The sequence below is a fragment of the Carcharodon carcharias genome, chromosome 6, assembly GCF_017639515.1.
Source record: "Carcharodon carcharias isolate sCarCar2 chromosome 6, sCarCar2.pri, whole genome shotgun sequence".
NCBI classification, from domain to species: Eukaryota; Metazoa; Chordata; class Chondrichthyes; order Lamniformes; family Lamnidae; genus Carcharodon; species Carcharodon carcharias.
This window is the reverse complement of record NC_054472.1, coordinates 21,758,328-21,778,013: the sequence shown is the minus strand read 5'-3', so window position 1 is coordinate 21,778,013 and position 19,686 is coordinate 21,758,328.

Below are 19,686 nucleotides of genomic sequence, written 5' to 3'. Positions count from 1 at the left end.
TTTTGGTGGGGTTGTTGGGGGGATGGGGCGGGGGGTGCAGAGAGTCCTGTGGGGGGACTGGGTCTGGGTCTTTACAATAGTTACTCAGAAGTTAGAAGAGATTTTAATTCTTCTGACTTTTTCAGTGTAACTATTGGTATAACCCTGGCAAAACAATCCAAATTTTGGATGGTTCCCAGTGCAGCACAATTATCCAGAGGAAGTGTGCACTTCTGGGCAATTGTCTTGCAAACCCTTACCTGGGAACTTTCCAGAGGGGTTCCCCAGTGCATCTTTGGGGTACCCCCCAAATCCGACAAAGGGAAGCGCGATAGTTATGAGCCAATGTTTTCTTGCAATCTCATAATGAGCCAGAGTTGACTGGCCCTTCTGCAATGTTATAATCAACCCCTTCTTAACTATATTACTCACCTCTATATGTTCTGTTGAGGTTTTGCTATTTATAAGTTACAGTTCGAGGTCATGTCTGTGGTTTTGGAGTTTAACATCTTATGATTTTACAGTTCTGGGAGGTCATTTCCTTCATTACTAATACGGAGCTTGAAATCACTAAGGATGAGAACATTTCTCAGTATAGAGGTTGGAAGATGAAAAGAGGGGGGGATACATTGGTAAGAAAGAAGGAGATGGTGTGGGGGGTGGGGGGTGCACAGTAGACAATAAGAGCAGAGAGTTGTAACGTAATGAGGCAGCTGAATGAGGAGAAGGTTTTAGAAAACAATTCCAATGTGGATTTAGAGATAGAAGCTTAGCTTGGTCAAAGCAAGTATTGAAAATGTGCACCATCAACTTCCATCAGAGTGAACAGCTGGGAAAATGGATGGGATCAGGGTTAAAGGCAAAAGGCCAGGTATTTCCTATCTTGCCACAGCTCCAAGACCATTCCGTTGTGCTGTGACTTGTGGCTGTAGTCCCAAGCCCTAGTAATTGTGGATCAATGTAAAAGGGACAAAGACATTTTTTTCTTCTTCTTAGTGCCTGGGATCTAGCTTTATATCAAGCCCACAGCTTTGGTGACAAACATCATAGAATCATTGAATCTGCAGCTACCCCCTTTCATTGCCAATTGTCTTAAAATTTTAGAAGAACCCTATATGATTACAAGTATTTTTTTTTCACTTGTGTTGCCAGTATGGTTTAAGATTAATCTTGCCCTGTTTCTGCATGTTGCGCATTGTGGAGAAGCTTTATTGAATATTGTTACAATCTCTGTGGGGAAACCATAAACCAAAATAACAAAATTTACTGAATGACACCCCCCAAATGAAGAAATTACTAACAAGATTTCACTTTTTGTAGCTTTTACTTTTCAACAAATCAGAATCAACACAAGTTACAGGTGAACTAACAGCAAAATGATTACTTCAAATAAAAAGGTAAATTTCACTTTAAATAGTTGATACAACAAAGATGTGTCTTGCACAACCACGAGCATTCACATCAGTCCCTGCGCATCTGTGGCACAATGTAGCTGTGCAGTTTCACAATATGCTGTTTACGGGAGTGGAGACAGCCAGACCTGCAAGGGACACCTCTACTCAGGTAGCAGATAAATAGAGCGTGAGGTTCGGGGCCTTCACTCACCTTCTGGGAGCAGAGACAGCTGGCCCTGCAAGGGACACCTCTACTCAGGCAGCAGGCTGAGTTTGAAAAAAACCCATAAGTGACATTACAGGAAAACTGTAAGTTCATTGGTTGATGAGAAGTTGCTGTTGGGGATGTGTTTAAATAGCTTAAAACTAGAAAAGCCTATCATTTATAAGGAAGTAGCTACTTGGATTTCAGTAAGGAAAAGGGAAGTAAAGTAAAATCAAGTCAAAGTGAAATAAAGTAATAAAGTAAATCAAAGTAAGATAAAGTTAGCGTAAGTATAGTAAAGTTACTAGTAAGTTATTTTACTCATTTCACTTACTCTAAGTGAAATAAATAGTTTTTAGAGTTACAGGATGGTAGGTCAACTCAGCCAGGTGGAGTGTACATGTATGTACATGTGCAGTATGTGTGAAGTCGTGAACACACCATATGTCCCTGATGAACACATGTGTAGGAAGTGTCACCAGCTCCACAAGCTTGAGCTTCAGTTTTGGAACTTGAGCGGTGGCTGGAGTTACTGTTGTGCATCCATGAGGCAGTGGACTACATGGGCAGCACATTTAGGGAGGTGGTCACACCACAGATCAGAAGCGTAGAGCCAGCGAGGGAATGGGTGACCACCAAGGCAGTCTAAGAGAACCAGGCAGGTAGATTCAGGGGACTCCTGCACTATCATGCTTGCTAATCGGTTTTCCATTTTGAATGCTGATGGATGGTTCCTCAGGGAGAGCAGCCAGAGCCAAACTTGTGGCACCATAGGTGGCTCAGCAGTACAGTGGGGGAGGAAGAAGAATGGAAGGGCAATAGTGATAGGGGATTCCATAGTCAGGGGATCAGGCAGGCATTTCTGCAGCAGTAAAGGTGACTCCAGGATGATGTGTTGCCTCCCTGGTACCAGGGTCAAGAATGTCACGGAGTGGCTGCAGGACATGTTTCGGGGGGAGGGGGATCAGCCAGAAGTAATGGTCCACATTGGTACCAATGACATAGGTAGGAAGAGGGATGTGGACCTGATGGCAGATTTTAGGGAGTTAGGAAGAAAATTAAAAAGCAGGACCTCAAGAGCAGTAATCTCAGGATTCCTCCCAGTGCCACGTGCTAGTGAATGTAGGAATAGGGGGATTGATTGATTAACTACATGGCTGGATAACTTGTGTAGGAGGGAGGGCATCAGATTCCTGAGGCATTGGGGCTGGGTCTGGGGCAGGTGGGACCTGTATAAGCTGAATGGGTTACATCTTAACAGGGCTGGGACTGATATGCTTGCAAGGAGATTTGCTAGTGCTGTTGGGGTGGGTTTAAACTAGCTTGTCAGTGGGTGGGAACCTGAGAGGTGGCCCAAATTGGAAGAAAGTAAAGTTGGTAACAGGAAGTAGTGGTGAGACTAGAAAGCAGGAGACACAAAACAGAGCATTGAGTATGCTTCAAATGCAGAACGAAGTCAAAAAGACAAAGTTAAGGGCACTCTACCTGAATGCACGCAGCATTCACAATAAGGTAGAATAAGGATGATCCAAAGGCACAAATAGAGGTAAATGGGTATGATATAATCACCATTACAAAAACATGGCTGCATGGTGACCAAGACTGGGAACTGAATATTCAAGCATATTCAACGTTTAGGAAGGACAGACAAAAAGGGAAAGGAGGTGGAGCTGATGATATGGGATGGGATCAGTGCATTAGTAAGGGGGCATCTCAGATTGGAAGAACAATGTGTAGAATCTGTTAGGGTGGAGCTAAGAAACAGCAAAGGGTACCAGACATTGGTTGGAGTTGTTTATCTGCCACCAAACAGCAGTGGTAATGTGGGGCACGGTATTAACCAGGAGATGAGAGAAGCATATAGCATGAGCAATACAGTAATCATGGGTGACTTCAATCTGCATATAGACCTGGTAAACCAACTGAGCACTAATGCTGTGGAAGACGATTTTCTGGAGTGTGTTAGGGGTGGTTTCCTAGAGCAGTATGTTGAGGAGTCGACTAGAGGACAAGCTATTTTAGATCTCGTATTATTTAATGATAAAGGGCTAATTAATAATCTTCTTGTAAAAGAACCTTTAGGGATGAGTGACCACAATATGATAGAATTTTACTTTATGTTTGAAAATGAGGTAATTCACTCTGAAGCAAGAGTGTTAAAATTGAATAAAGGAAATGATGAAGGCATGATGGACAAATTGGCTGAGGTGGATTGGGAAAATATTTTTAAAGGCATTACTGTACATAGGCAATGGATAGTCTTCAAAGAACCATCACATAGCTTACAGCATCTATACATCCCTTCAAGGTGCAAAAGCCCAAAAAAAGACAGTCAACCGTGGCTAACAAAGGAAGTTAAGGATTGTATAAGATTAAAAGAAAAGGCTTATAAAGTTACTAGAAGTAGTAGTAAGGCTGAGGATGGGGAGGTTTATAGGATACAGCAAAGGATGATCTAGAAACTGGTAAAGAAAGTGAGACTAGATTATGAATGCAGTCTAGCCAAAAACACAAAAACAAACTGTAAATGCTTCACTAGGTATGTAAAAAGGAAGCATTTGGCTCAGGTCAATGTGGATCCAATACAGGCAGAGTCAGGAGAATTCATAATGAGGAATAGAGAAATGGTAGGGAAGCTAAATTATTACTTTGTCTGTTTGCACTGAGGAAGGTACAGGAAATCTTCCAGATTTAGAGATCTAGGGGACTAGGGAGAATGAGGAGTTGAAGGAAATTAGTATGAGTAAGAAGGATGTATTGGAGAAAATAATGAGACTGAAGGTTGATAAGTCCCCAGGACCTGATATTCTGCATCCCAGAGTGTTGAAAGAGGTTGCTTTAGAGATAGTGGATGCATTGGCCATCATTTTCCAAAATACTATAGATTCTAGAATGGTTCCTGAAGATTGGAAGATCGCAAATGTCACCCCACTATTTAAGAAGGGAGGGAGAGAGGAAACAGGGAACCACAAACCTGTTAGCCTTACATCAGTAGTAGGGAAAATGCTGGAATCTATTATAAAGGTTGTGATAAATGGATATTTGGATAATCATGATCTGATTGTGCCCAATCAGCATGGATTTGCGAATGGGAAATCATGTTTGACGAACTTGGAGGAGTTTTTTGAGGATGTTATTAACAAAATTGATAAAGGACGTAATATACTTGGACTTTCGGAAGGCTTTTGATAAAGTTCCTCACAGGAGGTTGATTAGCAAAATAAAGCACATGGGATAGGAGGCAATATACTGGCATGGATTGAGGATTGGCTAACAGGCAGAAAACAGAGAGTAGGATGAAGTGGGTCATTCTCACATTGACAGGCTGTGACTAGTGGGGTACCGCAAGGATCAGTACTTGGACCCCAGCTATTCACAATATATATCAATGATTTGGATGTAGGGACCAAATGTAATATTTCCAAGTTCACGGATGATACAAAGCTAGGCAGGAATGTATGTTGTGAGGAAGATGTAAAGCGGCTACAGGAGGATTTTGACAGACTAAGTGAGTGGGCAAGAAGGTGGCAGATGTAATATAATGTGGAAAAATGTGAAGTTATCCACTTTGGTAGAAGGAACAGATGTGCAGGGTATTTCCTAATTGGTAAGAGATTAGAAAGTGTAGATGTACAAAGGGACCTAGGTATCCTTGTCCATAAGTTACTGAAAACTAACATGCAGGTGCAGCAGACAATTAGGATGGCTAATGCAATGTTAGCCTTTATTGCAAGAGGACTTGAGTACTGGAGTAGTGAAGTCTTACTTCAATTGAATAGAAGCTTGATTAAACCACACCTGGAGTATTATGTGTAGTTTTGGTCCCCTTACCTCAGGATATTATTGCCACAGAGGGAATTCACCAGACTTGTTCCAAGGATGGCAGGACTGTCTTATGAAGAACGATTGGGGAAACAGCCTGTATTCTCTAGAGTTTCGAAGAATCAGAGGTGATCTGATTGAAATCTACAAAATACTTAAAGGAATAGAAAAGATAGATGCAGGTAAGATGTTTCCTGTAGAACCAGGGGACACAATTTCAAAGTAAGGGGAAAGCCACTTAGGATTGAGATGAGGAGAAATTTCTTTACTCAAAGTTGTGAATCTTTGGAATGCTGTTCCCCAGAGGGCCGTGGAAGCTCACTCATTGAGTATGTTTAAGGTAGAGATCAATAGATTTCTGATTAACAATAAAGTAAAGGGTTATGGGGATAGTGTGGGTAAAAGGCATTGAATGTTTGATCAGCCATGATCGTTTTGAGTGGTGGAGCAGGCTTGATAAGCTGAATGGCTAACTTCTGTTCCTATGTTGCTGTGCTATCCTATGTTGCTGTGCTACGTTCATGCAGAGTTGGTCAGGAGTCGGATCTGACACCAGTTTCCACCTTTAGAGCTTCATGGGTCCAATTACCAGCAGCAAGGCACACTTCTATGAACACACTCTCCCTCGGGTCATGACAGCGTGATGATGTAGCTTTCTCAAGTTCCCTTTCAACCAATGAATAACACCCCAGTTCACAGTTTGGCCATTCCTGGAAAGACATGTACCCAGCTTTTTTGCGTCTCTAAGCTACTCCCACAACTTTCCATGTTTTAGATCTTTTTAGCCAGCTTGTACTTTACCTCCAAGAGCTCCAGTCTCCTTTTCTGCCAAACAGAAATTCTGACCTCTTTCTGAGAGTAATTTGCTTCTTCTCCTCACAAGAATTCATTGTGTTCCTCTTTCTGTTTCATCTGCTTTTTCTTTGTGTCCGCATCTGTGCGCTGATCTCCTTCACCACCAGCAGCTCCATCCCGTCACCACCAGCTCCTCTGCATGTAGCTCTCCTTTATGTCTGGCCACATGGCGTCTGTACCTTAACTTAATTCTTGCTGGTACCACTTCCAGGTCAAGGGTCACCAGGTCACATGGCCAAGGTACAATTGATCCCTTTACAATTGATGTAAACTCTTAAAAGTCCTAAAAGTCCTTTTCAAATATTCTTAAAAGCAGTGACAGATTCCACAGACATTTTAAAGAAATTACAGGTTTTCTTTACTGTATTGGTTCTGGGCCAATATGTTAACATACTGGAGGTGGATGTAATTCACCTGCAAACCAAGTTGGGAATATGCATTGAGCTCACCAATTTGTAAGACAAATTCTAGTGGTTGAAATTATCTGAAAGAATTAAAAGATAATTACAGAGAAGGGATACCATTGGATTCACCTAGCCAATCTTTCCATAGAAACCTACAGTCCATTCAGCATGGCATCTAACTATCTCTCAAATGGCTCCACTACCCTACACAAAACATGCAAGGTATCACTCTTTAACTGGAAATGCTGGTTTAGATTAATCTTTTTTCTATTTCACTTAGGGCAAACTTTTTACCTCAGTGGGTGGGCGTGCGCCCAGCCCACTCAAGTGTAAAATGACATGCGCTGGCATCAGGTGGATGTATTAAGCAGATGGCTGAAGTTACTGCTCACTGTGGCAAACAGTTTAATCACTTTACCCATGGGCAGACGATGGCACAGTGAGAGGGCAGTGTATTGTTTTCATGTGGCATGATTCCTAAAAGTGAACAGTACCATTGATGTGGTTATGTGGCACTCTGGCTCCCTGCACAAAACCCCACCACCTCATGAATTAAAAGGTTTTTAATTCATCAATACGCAGGTCATTTGTGGCTACTGCACTGCTCTGAAAGCAGTTATGATAGCTTCAGTTTAAAGTGGTCCACTCTGCCAAAAATATTTGAAGGAGAAGGCAACTACTTAAAACACTGGTAGCGTTCATTCTTGGTGCTTTCTTTACTTGACCTCCCACTTCCAACCAATCACAGACTTTTCCCCCCCATCTTGAATGTTTTTTAAATAAACAAAATTGTTCAAAGAACATTTATAAAACACGCTTTCCTTTTAAACCCCACTATTATTTGCAGCAGTGCCTAGGAGATCGATCAATCTTTAATTCCTAGAGACTCGAGGATAATTCTGAAAGGTGGCAATCCTATTTTCAAAAAATCCATTCAAGTAGAAGCTAGCAGCAGCTGAACCAGCATAGAATATGGTTGATGCACCCATCAGCAGGGTCACAGTAAGAAATCATGGCCCCTGATGCTTTTATTGTTTGTGGTTATCCCACCACCCTCCACCCCTTAATCCTCCCCCACCCATCCTTCAGGTGCCCAGTACTGGGAATCATAGGGCAAAATGTTCCTGTTGGCATGCGGGTCCCACCGACGCGTAAAGTGACACGCGGTGATGTCGGGTGAGCGTCCCGATGTCACCGTGCGCCATCACAATATTTTGTTGGCAGGCACGTGATGATATCTGATGCGTGCCCACCATTAATTAATGGGCCACTTAAGGCCCTTGACTCACTAATCCACGGTGATTTTTCGGCACCTGTGCGATCCTCGGGTCGGCGCATGGGCACAACGGGCAGGCGGGTAGGACACGTTTGTATAAACCTCATCCACGGGCGGGATAAGAGTGCTCAGTGGGATCACGAGTGTGCTCTGTCAAATATTGATTTTTTAAAGTAACTGGTACTTGCCTGTGTGATCTGCAATACTTCAAAACGCATACCAGCTGCTTGGGCTGGATTCACAACCATCAGGTCAGCACTTTGCAGTAAGAAATCATTTTTGGGCATGCAGGTTTCAGGAAGCCTTCCCTTAGCCTGGGAATGGGAGATGAACTCTCCACTGGAGGCACCTCCTCTGAGGAGGAAGTGAGGGCTAGAAGGAGGAGGCCAGGAGTGCATATTCAGCTTCCAGGGGAGCCACCTTTGGGAGGACAGGCGCAGGCACAAGGGGTGCAGAGCCAAGAGGTAGTCAAAGGTGGAAGGGGCCGCAGAAGACACCACTATCCTGCTTCCAGGGTGTACAGGCAGTGAAGCAGCTACCTCAATATGTCTGAGGTGCAGTGCTGAAGGAGGCTCTGTCTCTCAAGGGAGACAGTCAACTATATCTGTCAGATGATTGGGCCTGAGATTTCTACAAACTGTATGGGTGGACACCCTGATGCTTATTTTTTTTTTTGGAGAAGTACCCGATTTCTCTATTCCTGATTAGTCTTCCTGGAGGAGGACAGCCCCTACCCTGATGTCACTTGCATTGATGACTACTTTAAATGCTTGGTTAATGTTCAGAGCTGCAAGCACAGGCTCACTTATTAAAATGGCTTTCAGCCTTTGGAAAACTGTCTAGCATTTCTCAGTCCATACTACCTTGGCTTTTTTCTGTAGTAGGTCTGTCAGTGGGGTGGCTTCTGTGCTGAAGTTTGGGACAAACTTGCAGTAGAACCCACACGTACTCAAGAACTTCACAATTTCCCATTTTGTTGTGGGAACGGAGAACTCTGCTACTGTTTGTTCCTTTGCAGCCCTGGACAGTACTTATCCTTGACCCACTATCTGTCCTAAATAGGTCACTTGAGCCTTAGCGAACTCGCTCTTTGCAAGAGTGACCACTAGGTCAGCTGACTGTACTTTCTGGAAGAGGGCTTTCAGTTGCTCTAAGTGAATTTCCCAAGTGTCATTGTACACTAGGAAGTCATCTAGGTGCACTACGCAATTGGCTAAATCCACCACTACCTGGCTCATCAGCCTTTGAAAGGTGGCTGGGGCATTTTGGATTCCAAACAGCATGACTTGACACTGGCATAACCCGTCCGAGATTACAAAGGTGGGGACTTCCTTTGCACGGGAGAGTTAAGAGAATCTAGCTTTGTAATGTAGGCCGCTTTACCTACCCTATCTATGCAATCTTCCAGCCGGGATATTGTGTAGGAGTCAGCTCTGGTCACTGCATTAACTTTTTGATAGTCAGTGCTCAACCTTGTGGAGCTGTCGAGCTTGGGCACGAGGACAACTGGGGAACTCCAGCTACTACTGCTGGCCTCTAATAGTTGGTGCTCCAGCATGTAATTCATCTCCTCCTGAACCTGGGCCCACTTATCTGGGCCTAGACAATAGGGATGTTGTTTTATGGGAGCCTTTGTTTCAAAGGCTGATGAGCCAGGTAGTGGTGGATTTAGCCAATTGCGTAGTGCACCTAGATGACTTCCTAGTGTACAATGACACTTGGGAAATTCACATCATGTCGAGCCAGTGTGGTACAGCTGGCTTGTCCCTGCATAGCCTTTAAATGCAGTGAGCAGCCTCGACAGGTCTGCTCACCGTTCTGCACTTAGGTGGGTGAATAAGGAGTCTAAGTTCATAATATCTGTGTTGGTTAGCCAAGTTGTAGGGGGTTCAATGTGGGCCTCCCCACATTTCCCTCCAATTCATCCCCATTGCTACCCTCACCCTCTAGGTTGGTGGCAATGGGACAGACCATTAGCAGCTTGTCCTCTCCTCGGCTGTGATATTGCTTTATAATGTTGACATGACGAAGCCTTTGTTTTTTTTCCCCCAACCTGGGGTCTCAATTAGATAGTTGACTTCCTCAAGCATCTTTGCTACCCTGCACTCACTAATTCAGATACCATGGATCCTGTTCCTTTTTTATTTGTTTGTACTTTATTCTAGAATATCTCAATAACAGTCTTCCATGGTCAATGTAAAGCTCAATCACATTGTATTGATTTGTTGGCATGTTCACTTTTTGCTGCTCCTGTGTTTTCCTTTGGTGACAGTATATGTGTTGTATGCATTAATGCTTAACCTGATGCTCCTTCTCAATTCTCCCCCAGCAGGAGGAGTAAGTGAGATGGTTGGCTGCTGGTTGTCAGTGGAGCTTATTTAGACTTAACTAGTTCAAGGAGACAGAGCCACATATGAGATGATGCAGCAAATAGTTATATCAGTTTGATTGCTGCGTTGGCTGCCTAGCCATGCATACTTTCTGACATATCTACTGCCATTGTGGAGGGACAAGTAACTGCACCATTGGTGCCTGCTCCAGCCACGCACATGCTATGGGGCACTGCTTCACCATGCCTGCAGAGCTGTGTAGAAGAAAGCTGCAATGAGGGCAGTGAAGCATTACATAGTGGATCTCTCAATCCAATCATTTAGTATGTGACTGGACAAGGAAGTCTCTTGGAGACTAGGATCCAAACCTCTTACTGCAGTTGTCTATTAGAATTCACTGAAACACTGTTACAGATGGCCCTAGAACTACCACATGCTCATGCTGGACTGTAGTTTTAATAAGCAGTCGTTAAAACTGCATTGATATGGATAATGGACTTCAACAAAATTAACTTTAATGATACTTGTATAAAGAAAGTGATATTAAAATGATGACTAAAAATAACCATTGAAGCAGAATTTATATAGCTAAAGTCTGTCATGGTATTTTGGTGCAATATATGTGCACAATTGAGTAAGCAAGGCAAGAAAGAATAACAAGGGAAAAGATGATACTAGCAATGAGACTTAGGGAATTCTCCAGCATTACTATGACCAACTCTCACTATGTCCTCAAGTGTACCTACTTTCTGTTCATACTGACCAAAGAATAATCCCTCTGACTTTGAGCTCTCTCTTATTTTGCTACATTTTATCCTACAAGCAAAAAACACAGTGCTAAGATGTTGCAAGTTTGAAGATAAAGTAATGGCCCAGTGTTTACCCTGCATCCCAGCTTTTGTGTGAGAATGTGTACGTGCATCCTGTAGGCTAACTGTGTGGCAAGTTTGTTTTATGGCATCACCTTTCCAAATGGTAATATAACAATTCTCGTTTTAAATGGCAGCAATAAAGTGCTACTTTACTATGGTTAATGCATAGAAGACTAAAGAGGCTATTTTTAGAGGCCTAAATAATCAGCCTTAGGATGTAGCAAAAACATTTTGTGGCCTGCATACTTCATATATCTACATAATCTAATGTGATGTTATCTAGCCTCTCTGATTTCCTTAGGCTATTTGCTTTTATCCTTATTTGCTTCTGGATGTTGAGACAGCATTTACTCTGGGAGCCATCTCCTGATAAGCAGGCATTTATTCTGTGAGAATGGGTGTCCTTAGATGCCAAAGAGATCACCCTACCTCTTCTTTGACAGGCACCTCCAAATACTCTCCAGAGAATGTCCCTCTTTACTGCCATATTTTTCTGAACAACAGTAATGGATCTCAGTTGAAGTAACAGCTGTTAACTGCATTTTATTTCCTATCCCATTAACAGTAGGCTCCTACAGGTCGGCCATACCATAGCTGGGAACTTTCTATGAATGCACATAGATGCTGATCTTGGGAAATCCCACGAGATCAGCCCAGCTCAATTTCACTGATTTATGATCCTACTGCTTTGAACCAGAAGTTTTCCCCTCATTTACATGACTGTTAATTCATAGCAAGCCTACCTTATAATTTTTCCTGTTTTCCGGTAAGCTTGATTCCTGAATGGTTTATTGGATTGATGTTCATTGTAAACTCCGGAAGGCAAATCACAGCGATATTTATCAGGAGCAAATCTTTTTCAGCTGATTCTCTGTGTTCTCTGTAGAAATTCCCAGACTTGCAGGTGAAGGCCAGGTTCAATTTTTTTCTACTATTTCTAGTGTTGCTTGTTGACTCTGAAAATGATTTTGCATTTCAGCTCAGAACTTGAAGGATTTGATTCCTGATGACTTTGGCTTTTTGAACAGAAGTCTAATGGTTTGGTGGGCTGCCAACTCTTTGAGCAACTGAAGCATTTTGTCATGCAGTGCAGTTTTCCCTTAACTTTTCACCCTGTCAAAGCTCCCTTTTATCTAATCTGCTTGAAGTGTCTTATAAGCTCTGGGGATAAGCGGTCATGTTTTGAGGATAACACTATTTATTGTATGTCAGTGTACAATTCCAAAGAGGGGTAGGATATGGGTTGTCCTCTGTGGTTTTCCTACATGGCAGGTTCCCAATCTCAGTTGGCTGGTGTTTAGGGATGGGTACTGAGCAGAGCAACTTATAGAAAAAGAACATTTGTGGTGAGATGGTTATCACCGACAATTTGCAGGCACCTCATAATGGCCTATTAAGTAGCAATGCTGGGAAAGCCCCAGGATCAGGCTGCTGATCTAGCTTCTCAGCCAAGTAATGATGTGTGATAGATAATAAATTAAATGAGCAAGAAGGGTGAAACTTTCTTAAAATCATTTAGCTTTCATATCCTATGCTTTTGCCAATTTATTTAATCATTTTACTTTCTAGATTCCTCACATGGCTATAAATATACAGAGCAATGCATACAGGTACCTTCAAATATTAATTCATATCTGTCATAAATTTGATATTAGCTATCAGTATTTAGAATAGATCACCAAAGATTATGTAAATTGAAACCTAGTTCATGCTAATGTCAGAAAGATTATTTTCAGCAGAGTTAAAATTGCACAATTCTGTCAATTGGTAGTGATCATGCAAGATATTTCTCTATCACAGGGCTGAACAGCAGTTAATCATGGTTATCATGCAAATATACACAAATATTTTTCTCCTTTTCCATTTCCTCCTGTGTAATATAACAACATTGTTCAAATTGGATATAACATGTTGTTGTTCACACAACAATTACTCAGGAATGTCTAAGCAATTCAATCTAGTAACCTTAGTAGTGAGACATAAAGGCCATATCGGAAAATTACAAAACAGGAACTGCAGTGCATTGCTGTAACACTTCAACACACTGCTTCCTGTGAGTAAAAAGGAATACCATTAAAGGACACCCAACTAAAGACTTTGCAAAGTTCTTCCTGTTTGTGTGACCACAACAATGCTGAACAACTGTGATGCAGATTATAGTGAAGGCTTTAATAGTGGTGTTAGCATATATGTATGTCTATTTACTGGTACTTGAACTTATAAATATCATGGTTACACAGGATAATCATTACCAGAAGTTACAGTATATATATGCGTGCCCAGTTGAAATTGTAATACAATTTGATTTTTGTCAATACAATATAATAGTACATTTTTATAACTACGAATAACAATTACAATTGTTTAACACAAAAACAACGAGTCCATTAAGTTAAAATAATTTAGTTGCAATTAATATTTTTGACTTGCAATGCATTATGTTTGGGAAAAGCAAATAAAAATATTCCATTTAATGACAACTGAATGGGGAATTCCAGCTCAGAGAGTGAATATCACCACCTCCCCTTTTAAAAATCAATCAATTACAAGAATTATCATTAATTCTTTATTTCCTTCTTTCTGTTGGTTTTTGCAAACATTTTTGTATATGCTGAGTTTTAATGTCATAATTGAGTGAAACAGTTTTGGTGAAGTTACTGAGCCAGAGCATATGAAGCCATTGAATTAACATCAAGAGAGACACTGGTTAAATTTGCCTTGCATTTGTTTTGTGCTATTCACACTCTGTAAAATGCTATTGGCTATAAAACTTAGTTTGTGCATGGACAATGGTACAGTTACAGGTGTTTTAAGATTTGCACATAAACTGGACATATAAGAATGAATTTCACAAAAACCAATACTGCCGCAATAGCTGCACGTATCATGGACAGGTTGAGTCCATTGTCTAAAATTTTCTATCTGTTTAGATCAGTGGACAGAGCTTCTTTCCAATATCTATAAAATCGCAGACAAATATTTAATGCACTATACTTAGAGGAACTATAAAAAAAAATGACCTGGATGGAAATACCAGTCTGGTCAAATATTTTCATAAAACACCTACTCTGTGCATTAATATCATAAATAAAGACCCACAGGGTAAAATGCTAACCCATTTTCTGACTAAGGTGAAAAATATATGGAGGTAAATAGGAAATAGAACATGTATTCTACTTAACAAGTATTTAATTAGAAAAGATTATAATATAAATTTTATACGCGTTTTTAAAAATGTGCTTAACTTCACAGCTACTTATATTTGAAAGGAAACTTCTCGTAGTTGAGCTTTGTCAAAATTTTCAGCACTAGGATCTTTTAAAGATTTTTTGCCTGAAATTCAGTGGAGTCCCTTTGGTTTTCCAATGGAACACCAGTTAGGCATCAGCTGCATTCCCCAGAAACAAGATAAATAGCCATTTCTGCCATTCCACTGGAGTTCCCATCTCAAAAACAAAAAGACCAGGTCATTCTTGGACCTGAAAATGGGACACATGGAGCTGCCTACCTTAATTACAAATCATACCTAGGGGTTTCTGCCAGTGTCCTGCTGCAGTTGTAGCTGGCAGGAGATCAGTAGAACCCTTATGGAATCTCAGAGACCGTTGACCTCTAAGAGCAATAAAACCTCAACCAACTAAATTGCTATCAAAGGAAGTATGATCTGTAATAATCCAAATTTGTAGAGGATGGTCACAGGTGATAGCTTTTACAGTCAGAAAACAGGACTCAAGATTGTCAAATTGTGCCCAGTTGACTTGCACAGTGTGATTAAAATAATACATTATCCCTGTGCAGTTGGTTGCATAGAATCAAATACATTTTTTCCCTTGGGCTATTCCCTGTCTCAAGGTATGATTTATAAGGTAAGATAGGAACAGTTTACAAGTGCAGTTTTCACTTTTGTCAGCTGTTATGCCCCTTTTCTATTGAATGAGCTTCTATAAACCCATTGGTGCCCACCAAGGCCAGGGAGAGAAATCATGGGCCCTGGTGTTTCTCCTGTTTCCAGGCCCCTTATCTCCATCACCCCATCCCCTTTAACTCTTCCGCTCACATCCTTCAGGCACACAGAATTGAGAACCATAGTCACAGTGAGGTCGAACTGTTTCATATAGCGTTAAATAAACTTCTTGGCTTTAGTACTCTATGCATCCAATTATAAAGCCTATTGAAAGCAACGGTTTTAGTATGACACACTTTACAACCACAGCTTTGTCAGACAATTGCACACAACTTGCTCACTCACATTATGTAACCAGCTCCGCTTCTTTGAACCAGGCCCTATACAAGATCTAGACGGCAACATCCAAAGGACTTGAACTTCACAAGCAGCTCAAACAACATGCACATTCTATTGGTGCGTGACATCTCATTTCATTTCCAAGTTTAAAAGTGGCAAAAACTTCCAGTAAGTGAGCACCAACCAATTGATCTGCAGTGATGTGACATTTCTATCCACACAAGTGGGCTTTGTTAACAGAAAAATTGAATGATAAATATTTTCTCATTTTAAATTGAATCTAGCCACACTTACAAATATCCAGCACGGGGCACACAATAGGAGAACAAAGTACTGAAGATGCTGGAAATCTGAAATATAAACATAAAATGCTGGAAATATTCAGCAGGCCAGGCAGCATGTGTGGAGAGAGAAAAGAGTCAAAGGGTCACTGACTTTGCTTCTCTCTGCACAGATACCATCAGATGTGCAAAGCATTTCCAATACTTCCCATTTGTACCAGAGCAAAAATAACCCCTTCTGCCAGTCCTCCAAAAAAGCAACCAGAGTCTTGTGAGCCTCTTATTACCCTTAGCAAGAAACCCAACAGCAGCTGCCTGAGGTATAATTTGGCGCAACATTAAACACAAATTTCAAAAAAATAAGTTATAAAGTATGAAGAAAATATAAATAACTCGCTGAGCAAAACAAATCAATGTCAAAGCAATAAATTGACAATTTAAAAAATATTTAATAAAAATGACCATTAAAAAGTACCAAGCGGCAAAGCTAACTAATAAAACCTTGTTTGCCTTTTCTTTTTAGAAGCAGAGCTAGAGGGTGGCGAACTGGCCACTAGTCCTGGTCACCAGGGAAGAGGGAGGGAACTTGGGCCAAACTTTGGAGCTCAGTTGAAGAAACACTGACCTTATAGTTGCCTCTGGTGACGTACACTCCAAGCTGGCCTCAGCAGAGTTCATATGAAAGTGGGGGTTGGAAGTGGGTTGCCTTTCAGCGTGGGTTTTCCGCCTTTCCCAGCTGATTGTGCAGATAGGCTTTTAGGGAGGAAGGAAGAAGAGGAGGAGGAGGGTGTGTGTGATTTTTCTCTCGCATGGTGCGCCCAACCTCTCAGCTGGCATTGTGCCCTGAGGGGAAAGGAAGGGCACTGGGCGGCCCTGCCTGTGGCTCAGGGCGCTTGCCCTCCTGACATCTTTAAATCCTGAAGTCCTTCCTCAGTCCAATCCCTCAAAGGGCCCTGGGCCATAGACACTATTGTCAAGGGACTGGACTGGATGAGTTCTTCAGGATGCGGAGAAGAGGTCAAGAAGGAAGGGCTTTCGGGGCACTGGAAGAGCAGGGGCTGCAGCCTAGGAGGAAGGCAAAAGCAGCACACCAGTCTAACATGTCCACCCAAAAAGAAGTCACAAGGCGTGAGGCAAGGTGGGACTGGGGAATCTGGCGTGTTCTACTGGGCCAATAATTGCTGCTGTTCAGAACAACAGTAATCATTGGCCGAGTGGCCTGTCAATCGGGATGGTGTCCGTGCCAGATTGGCTGCTTTGGACACTGACCATCCAGAATGGCAGGCTACATGGCCAATAAGCCCAGGCCCCGCCAGAGCATGGGCCCTGGTGATTGGCAGCATCTTCATCTGCCTCTCCTGGGCCCGGGTGCCCACTTCTCCATCTTTTTATTGCTTTTTAAACAAAGCAATAATGGCTTTTTCATTGAAGTTCATGCTTTTGAAACTGAATTCTCTGTAGGTATGAAAATGTAATTTATGAAAGCTTGATTTTGAAACTTGCGCATTATGAAGAAGTATTTGAAAGAATGCATCTTAATATCTGTGTTCATATAAAGTTTATGGAATTAAAATGAACAATGAATATTTTGGTTTGGGTGTGTCAAGTTAACAAGAAATTGTAATATTTTCCTTCTGGTAATAACTCTGGCATATTTTCTTATGTACTGGATGTTAGACTGTTGGGGTTGTAGATATGATAATTGGATTAAGAGCTGGAATGGCTGCAAGGGTCTAAAGCCAATAGTGATTTTGATATGTTAATGAACCAAGAGGAACTTCAATCAGAGTTTTAGATAAAACAATAACAGGAATAGACTTGAATTGAGTTTTAGTTTTAGTTCAAATGGGGTATATGCAGGTTGTAAAAAGGTGTAAGGAAATAAGGTAAGGATAGGGTAAGTTTGTTTTTACAAGTCTAAAAGCTAAAGTAAAGAACAATTTTAACCAATTCTAGGAAGAAAGCATTTCTGAAGAGACTGGTTGAGATAATAGAGAGATCAAAGGGAAGGAATGCGTTTAAGGAAATGCTGAGGCCTATGTGAGGCGGATAGCTGCTTATATCTCCCAGAAGAGAGCAAGATAACGGTCAAAACTCCTGGAAGACAGTGTGAACAAGGCCACGCTGAAAGAACCAGTTGCTGCCAGCCTCAGAGGAAACCCCAAGGTAAAAGCACTGTGTGGTAAAAATTACTGGAGTTCTATAGATTCTAAAATCTATAAGGATAGTTGCTGAATAGAAAAGCGGAAGGTTAGCTCTGAGGGTAATTAATATTTATAGAACTGTTTTAAAGTACTGTTCACTGTGTGGGTTTAAGTATAATTGTGTTTTATTTGTTTTTTCTTTATTCTTTTAATAAACATTTACTTTACCATCAAATCATCACAAGTAATCAGGGACATTATTTCCTGATTTTAAAACTTCTTCTCACACTATACAAATTGCAAAAACCGTTTTGGCAGCTGTTTCAAGTTTCCCACTGGGATTTGAGCAGCTCGACATTTACCATCCACTGTGCCATAACAGGTGGTGTCTGTACTTTTATGCATCCAGATTGTAACAATTGAGGTGAACATTTTAAAACAGTGAATTACAAACTATATGTGAGGCAAAGTGTAGTATAAGAGGTTAATGTTAAATATGTAAATATCTAACCTACATCATCAGTGATGTAAGATCACATGACAACAGAATATACTGAGAGAGGGTTCCATGTAGAGCCTTGTGCTAAGCCTGTACTATACATAATTTGTATGATGTTCAATAAAAGGTAAAGTTTACCAACAGCAAATGTTTATTTCCTGCTATTAAGCAATTTGATTTGCATGATTATGTTTAATGTTACACCGCATTCTTTAAGTTGCTAAAAGAGGAAAATTAAGATTTAAAAAAATAATAATTAAATAATGCACTCACCAAGGCTCCTTCAATATACCCTCCAAATCTGTGATCTCTACCACCTAGAAGGACATGGGCAGCAGGTGCAAGGGAACAGCATGACCTGCAAGTTTCCTTCCAAGTCACACACCATCCTGACTTGGAACTATTTCACCATTCCTTCACTGTCGCTGGATAAAAGTCCTGGAACTCCCTTCCTAATAGCACCGTGGGTGTACCTATACCACATGGACTGCAGTGGTTCAAGAAGGCAGCTCACCACCACCTCCTCAAGGACAGTTAGGGATGGGCAATGAATGCTGGCCTGGCCGACGATGCCCACACCCCATGAGCAAATTTTTTAAAAAGCAATTTGGTAATTATGAGTAATGACCCTTTCACTTCACCCACTATCATTATTTCTGGTGCTTCACTTCAGCAATGAATGTTATTTCAGTTCTATCATATTTTTTGCCTGGGTTGCTTTGAAGACCATTTTCTCAATGATGTCTGTAACATACTGTTTGAACCAACCATATTCAAATAAATCAGCCAAAGAAAAATTAACAAACCATTTTAAAGTTAACGGTAACTCTTTTTTTTGTTTTAAGAGTGGACTGATATTATCAGTTCCATTTATAGTTTGCTGTGTATGTTAAATTCACAACAGAAAACTGGCACCTTACTTGTCACCTAAAGCAATACCACAGATCCAATTCGAATGGAAACAGTGAGTGCTATGGACGGGATGACATCAACAGAGTTCAATGTTATTTTAAACATAATTGTTAAAGAAATATAGTTCAAACTGACACACACTTATGTGGCTTGGTGCTTTTTCACTAGATGCAAACAAATATCAAGCATTTGACCTTGAGAAGAAATTCTACCTTGTAAATCCTGCTACTTTTGTCAAGATTTACAGTTTAACTATTTTCACCATTATTGTTAATACAATTGAATAATTGATTTAAAAGGAGAAATTTCCTCACTGGTATATAAAGAAAAATCATAAACCCACTCTTTGTACAGATTTCCTTCTTCCTTCCTATTCTGTCAGTAGGTGTATCACTAAACTGAGCTATAGAAATAAATACGTATGAACTAGTGGATCCTAGGCCAGCTTTGCCTATTAGTGTCAATAATTG